This window comes from Myotis davidii, unplaced genomic scaffold (genome assembly GCF_000327345.1).
Source record: "Myotis davidii unplaced genomic scaffold, ASM32734v1 scaffold134, whole genome shotgun sequence".
Classification (NCBI taxonomy): Eukaryota; Metazoa; Chordata; class Mammalia; order Chiroptera; family Vespertilionidae; genus Myotis; species Myotis davidii.
Genome location: NW_006288853.1, coordinates 6,231,493 through 6,238,935, shown reverse-complemented (window position 1 = coordinate 6,238,935; position 7,443 = coordinate 6,231,493).

Here is a 7,443-nt window from a genome sequence, read left to right as displayed (position 1 = left end):
GAGACCCCACCCACACGCAGGGACAGAGAGTTAAAATGAGGTACACGTGGCATTCTGAGCTGCCGATGAGGTAAGGTGCCTGGGGGCTTAGAGGGCCATTGCAGCAATGAGAAGTTTGCCCTACCCTGTAGCTGTGTCAGGGAGGGTTATCTCTGATCGTCTCTTATTATGAGCAAGTCCCCTACTTCAGATTCTTCTAGGTAGTTAAGGGGTAGGGACAGAAGCTTCTCTTGAGCCTGCAGGGTCTCCGTTGCCTTTGGCTCCGAAGGACCCACATGCCACAGAAGCACATCTTGGAGTGACCATTCTGAACCCCTGCGTACCTACTACGCGCCAAGCGCATTAGACACTGAGGATACCAGCATGACCCTGAGCAGGCGCAGAGCAGACCCTGTCCTCGTGGGCAGTGCTTTGAAACAATGGTGACTGGGACCCTCAGGACTGTCATTAGAAGGATTTGGTCTGGTCAGTATGCCAGGGAAAGCTGCTGTCAGAAAGTGACACCTGAGCAGAGACCTGGAGGCGAGGCCCTGGGGAGGGAGGGATGATTCAAGCAGCATTTGTACAAAGATCCAGACACTGTCTATGTTACTAATCTGTTGTCTTGTACTGTCATAGCATTGTAAGAAGCTAGGAAAATTCCAGAACCAACGGGATGGGGAAACTAAGACAGATAGTTAAACAGCAGTTTGCAGCCACCTAGTGAATCCTATCTTCCCTAAACCAAGGATACTTACGAGCGAATGGTCTGCCCTTCTTCTGGCCAACCAGAGGGAAAATAGCTTCAATCACCCTACAGGTAGCAGAAATCCAATTAGTGCCACTTGCCAACCACACCCAAGGACAGATAAATTAAGAGAATAAATCTCAATTTGGCGCATCAGCAAAAAGTTGATGAATATTCTATTGATCTGCCCCAAAGATCTCCCCTAAATGCCCAGCCTTTAAAAACCCCTGAAAATGGCCCAGCCAGTGTGGTTCAGTGGCTAACCATTGACCCATGAACCAGGAGGTCAGGGTTTGATTCCCTGTCAGGGCACATGCCCAGGTTGTGGGCTTGATCCCCAGTGAGGGGCTGTGACTCTCCTCTTCGTTGATGTTTCTAGCTCTCTCTCTCCCCCTCTCTCTGAAATTAAAATAACAACAACAAACCTGAAAATGGAGGTCCCAGTGCACTCTCCCTCCGGGAGCATGCCCATGCCAAACCCTCCCCCCTCTCCTTGCCCCACTGGCACTCACTGGTATCTCCTAACCTCTAAGGGACCCCATGATATTTTGCTGCCATCAATAAATTATTTCTTGCTTTGCTACACTTTGTCTCTTGATTGAAATCTTGCCCTCAAGAGGTCCCTGTCTTGCTGGTAACAGTACCATTGTTCTATTTTCAGGCTTGTCTTCTTGCCCCCAGTGAGTAAAGCTCCTTTAAGACAGGGCAAGATGTGATTTCATATGATCTTATACAAGCCTGAGCTTCTCTGACCTGTGTAATTGTGTCTCTCTCTCCCCTATAGGAGTTAGGACTGACGCTTACCCAGAGCAGGAAGATGGTTGTCTAACGGGACTAAGGGGGACTGGCTGTTTCTGCAGAACCCCTCGGCACGCCACCCCAGAGTCCTCAGAGCTCTGGGAAGTCATCCTGAGCCCATCTCCCCTCCCCTCCTTGTGTTAGCCAAGGGGCAGCACCGTTCCCTGCCCCAGGCCCGGATCGATGTCCGTCCTTAATAAAGGTATCTTCTGGCAGTGAGCTGGGTTTCCGGTCTCACGCCATAGTGGGTGTCGAGGCGGCCTGCCCTTGTGGATGCCCTGTGACCCGTGGAGTTTGGCGTCAGCACCAAGGTGGTTGTGCAATGACAGTGGGTTTACTAGGGCCTCTCAGTCCTGTTCTCCTACTGCTTCCTGCCTTGCCCACTCTGTTCCTGTCATACCAGCCTTCTTCCCACCCCTTAAATACAATGCGACTATTCTCATCTCAGGCCTTTGCTGCTGTGCCTTCCACCAGGAATGCTTTTGTCCCAGATCTTCAAATGACTACCTCCTTGTCATCATTTAGAGCTCCCTTGAAAGTCACTTTCTGAGAGCAGCCTGTTTGAGAACTTCAGGTAAAGTAATTCTGTATCTCCCCCTCCCCGCCCCCCAACTCTCTGTCCCATTGTTTTATTTTATTTTCTCTGTAGAATTTACTCTAGTCTAAAATGACCTCTTTCTGGGTCCATTGCCTGCCTACAAGAATGTAAATTCTGAGGGCAGGCGTTTTATAGGATTGTCCTCTTGTTTCCTAAGTGACTGGAACAAAGGAGGTGCTCAATAAAATGACATTGAATGAATGAATGAATGAGTCACCTCTAAGTGAGTGCCTGGATTTGGGACTGGGACTAGATTGGGATAAATCCACTTTGGGTTTAAGATTCCAATCTAGCTGAAACCGGTTTGGCTCAGTGGATAGAGCGTTGGCCTGCGGACTGAAAGGTCAAGGGCATGTACCTTGGTTGCGGGCACATCCCCAGTGGGGAGTGTGCAGGAGGCAGCTGATCGATGTTTCTCTCTCATCGATGTTTCTAACTCTCTATCTCTCTCCTTCCCTCTCTGTAAAAACTCAATAAAATATATTAAAAAAAAAAAAGATTCCAATCTAGAGCCCATGGGTGGTAGAAGCATGTCTGACTTGAACCCCCACCCCATTTACAACAAGGATCCAGAGGCTGTCTATGCTACTGCTCTTTATTCACTTCCTGTTGACCGGTCATCCCAGCTCTACCAGTACTAGGATGAGCAATTTGCCCTTGGGCAAGCCCCTTCGCCTTTCTAAACTTCAGTTTCCTCTTCTGTAAAAGGGGCTGAAGCTCCTACTCTCACAGGGTGATGGTGAGGATTAAGAGGAATAGCTTATGTAAAGTGCTTAGTGCCAGCGTCTTGAGTGCAGCAAGCTCTCCCTAAACTCTAGCTACCATCCTGGTTTTAGGAATCTTCACCACACCTCCTGCTTTCCCTTTGCTCCTTAGCAGCACCCTGTGTGCCTCCGGTCTGCCCACCAGGGGGCCCCACACACTGCTCTTCCTGCCTGCTCTTTCCTGCTCCCATAGGCAGCCAGCCCCCTGCCTCGGTACCTCTTCTTTACCTCTGATGACAGCTCTGTCACCTCTCCACCAGTCCTCCCTCTCCATCCCAAATATCTTGGCCTCTTGCCCCAATTCTTCATTCATTCCACAAATATTCACTGAGCACCTACCACGTGCCTGCCAGGTTTCATGCTGGGTGTTGAGGATACGAGAAGAACGAACGCTCAGATACCCTCTGCCCTTAAGGCGTGCACAATCTAAAGGGGCTTGGTGGAGAGGTTCCGAGGCCCAGGAGCCCTGGCCTGGGCTTGGGGATGGGAAGGCTGGAACCACACTGCTCTTTGGCTGGAAAATGGGAGTTCCTCACATGACATACTCCTACAAGTCACTTGAAAATCTGAAAATGTTAAGATCCACCAGAGGCAAATCTTTTCAGACAACTTCATCAATGCAAACACCTCACACCATCTGCTTCAGGCCTCACCCCAAATATCCTCAGCCTCTCACCCCCATTTCTCATGCCCTATGCCCAACCCTTCAGCCCTTCACCATCATATCTCAGCTTCTCTTTTAAGAAATACAGCAGCCATTGATTTAATCTTCGGTTCTTAATCCTTTTTCTCAGGTCCTTGACACGGGAGGCGTGGGACCACGTGTCTGGGTGGGGAGTAGGTCCCCCTGGGGATGGGTCATATGGCCTTTTCCGTGGTTGTGATTTGATGTGCCTTCCAGGAGAGAGAAGGGCGTCTCTCACCCCCTCCTAAGTTTGGGAGTTGCTTATTTAAATTTTTTTCATTTGTCTTTCCTTCTCTCTCTTTTTTTAATATGTATATTTTTATTGATTTCAGAGAGGAAGGGAGAGGGAGAGAGAGAGAGAAACATCACTGATGAGAGAGAACCACGGATCGGCTGCCTCCTGTGGATTGAGCCGGAAACCCAGGCATGTGCCCTGACTGGGAATCAAACCGTGACCTGGCTCATGGGTCGATGTTCAACCGCTGACCCACGCCGGCCGATCTCCTTCTCTTTCCTATCCCCGTCATAACATTTCTCACTCGTTTCCAATGTCTCACCACAAATGATTTTCTCAGAGTCCTTGGAGAGAGGCCAGGACCTCATCATCCCTAATTCTCCAAAATTAGTCATAGAATCTTAAAGTTGGAGGGCACCTCAGAAGCCACTGGTCCGATGAGTTTCACACTTCTCTCAGGGACTTTTTTTTTTTTTTAAGTCAGGGACTCTTAACAAAATCTTATGTGGAACCCCAATATATGCTGAGCAACTGCTAGGGCAGTTGTAGGGTGCTGTGTGCTGTGGCTTAGAAAACCCTTCATGGGCACAAAACTGAATTCTCTTCAAATTTATTTTACAACATCCCCTAACAAGCAGGTAACTATTCTCTGTTTCCAAGAGTGTCAGCCCCCTTGCATGGAAGCACCTCATTTCCAACTGCTCATTTTCCTTATGTTTGAGAAATAAGTACTTTCATTCTCTAAAACTGCATTCCAGAATTAGGGAGGGAAGCTCCTCGCATTCAGGGCAGTCCCGGGGTGTAATTTTCTGAGCCTTCAGGGAGAAAGATCGGCAGAATGACGGAGGGTCCCACCCAGTGGGCCCTCCAGTGATCATCAGGGCACCTATTTCCTGTGTAATTCCCAGCTCCGGCTCAGCGCTGCGGCGCGGCCTGAGTGCTGGTGCTGCCCAGGGGACTGGCTGCAACCGGAACAGCGCAGCTCCCGGACCCCAGGAGGTTGCCATAGATACTGAGGCGCAGGGAGCCAGTGAACTCGTCATTATTTAAATGTATCTTCCCTCTAATTGCTGTGGGGTAGCTGGAGGTTGTGTGGGTGCTGTAGCAATGGGGATCAAGGAGGGTGTGTGTTTGTGTGTAAATTGCCACTGCGGCCACATCGGAGTCTGAGCTATTGAGAGAGGTAGTGAGAGGGGGGGGGAGAGAGGAGGGAGGGAGACCTGGGAAGGGAAAAGGAGAGAATGATTTGAGTTTCCTTCTAACTGTGTCAATTCTAATTGTCCACTTTATGTGGAGGTTTCACAAAGAGGCAGTGCCAAGCACATAGTAGGCAGTTGATAAATTGTGTTGAAAGGAGGCTGGGCCCTGGCTGGTTTGGCTCGGTGGCTAGAGCGTCAGCCTGCGGACTGAAAGGTCCCAAGTTCGATTCCAGTCAAGGGCATGTACCTTGGTTGCAGGCACATCCCCAGTAGGAGATGTGCAGGAGGCAGCTGATCAATGTTTCTCTCTCATTGATGTTTCTAACTCTCTATCCCTCTCCTTTCCTCTCAGTAACAAATCAATAAAATATATTAAAAAAAAGAAAAAAGAAAGGAGGCTGGGTCTCCTTACTCATGACTGTGAGGCATCCCCGAGGCTCCACCCCAATATTTTTCTCACCTCTCTTACTGTTACCCAGAAACTCGATGCGAAGCGCTTTATATGGTTCCTCTAAAACACCTAACATGGCTATCCCCTCGCACAGCGGGCGCGTGGGGAAGGTCAGGGATGCCGTCCTGTTTGACGGTTCCCGCCCAGGGTTCCCTCGGGGACTCCAGGGCAGCCCTGAGTCTGTGTTTGTGCTTGTGCTGACCTCCCTGTCTTTTCACTCCACCTGGTGATAATGAATATAAAGTTTCAGCATCTGGAGGTCAGGCCTGGGAAAGGCACATTGATGATTAACCAACAGGCAGCCCCTGCTTCGGGGTGCACGCTGCCGTTCCCGTCAACGACAGGAACTCATGACTGACTGTCATTCCCAGGTGTACGCTCTCACTGCCCCGCGCTGGGACTTGAAACCAGGCTCTCACCCGGGTTCAGGAGAGGAAGTGGCCTTACTCCCCAGCGCCTTACTTCCTGTTGCCTGGGGAGGGGTGGGGCATGGTGTGCTGCCACCTCAACCCTTTCCTTCTTGGTCCTCTCTGCCCTCCTCCCAGGCAATCTGCTAAAGTTTCCCTCTCCTGTTTGCTTCATCCTCCCCACTGGGCAGGCTGGGTTTTCGTACTAGCTCCCAGGACTGTTGGGTAAGGACAGGAGCCCTCCTGGGGAGCTTTGCTCCACCCACCCGCTCAGGGAGGTAGCCTAGGAGGCTGGGAGGACTCTCAGCCTCCCAGCTGCCTTCTGCAGGCCAGCCAGCCTGCTGACAATGGAGGCCTGACTCCCAGTGGGCGCCCTGCTGTAATCAAGACTGAGCTGCAGCAGTTGGCTGAGCTCTGCCGGCCCAGTTGGGGCTGGTCCCTGACTTGGGGTATAAAGGTCCAGGCAGGTCAGGAACCTGCCCAGCCAGTTTCCCCTCTACCTAGACCAGTGGTTCTCAACCTTCTGGCCCTTTAAATACAGTTCCTCATGTTGTGACCCAACTATAACATTATTTTCATTGCTACTTCATAACTGTAATGTTGCTACTGTTATGAATCGTCATGTAAATATCTGATATGCAGGATGGTCTTAGGCGACCCCTGTGAAAGGGCCGTTCAACCGCCAAAGGGGTTGCGACCCACAGGTTGAGAACCGCTGAGACAGTTATGTGCCTGGGTCCTACCATATTCTGACAGTGGGGACAGAGGAAGGGATGGTAGCTGCCTCTGCCAGGGCCCCAGGGAGTTCATTCCACAAATATTTACAGAGGTCTTGGGCTGGGTATACACACACTGGTGAACAAGGGAGGCAGAGACCCTGCCTACCCGAGCCTACAATTTAGTGGGGAGGCAAATACTAAACAAATAATTACAGCTGACACTGTTCTAATTAAGTGCCAGGTACTATTCTAAGTGCTTTATGTGCCTTAGTCCCTTTAACACTCGCAACGCTGTGAGGTGGATTCTATTATTCCTCCCGGTTTTCAGAGAATGTACTTGAAGTTGGGAACGATTGCGTGACTTGCCCTACATCGCAGAGCTGGTCAGAAGTCAGCGAGTTGCCCGAAGTCAGAGCAAGGCAGTCTGACCTGAGTTCACTCTGCAGACAACCTTGCTCTAGTTCTCCCAGTAAACAGATCATTGCAAAGCGTGATGCGTGCATAAAATGAAAACACACGGTGTCCTGCAAGAAAATGGGGATGTTTTCTCCTCCCGTCCACGGACTCTGCAAGCCCACAGAGCACGGAGCCCTGCCTGTGCGCCTCCATCGCATCCCTTCCATGACCGGCCTGGGGAGGAGCGGCTCCCATCTTCCCGGGTGGCGTGCAGTGCGGCCGCCTTCCACCTGCATCCTCGGCCCGGCCTGGTCTCCCTGAACCAGCTGTGCCCGAGGCTCTGAGCTCAGACCGACTCCGGCGCTGACTGACTCCGGTCTAGACCGTCAGCTCCCCGAGGGGAGGCCGCGAGAGCTGGTCTGCAAGGCGGGGGCGCGCGCAGTCCCACTCGGACTTTTGACCTT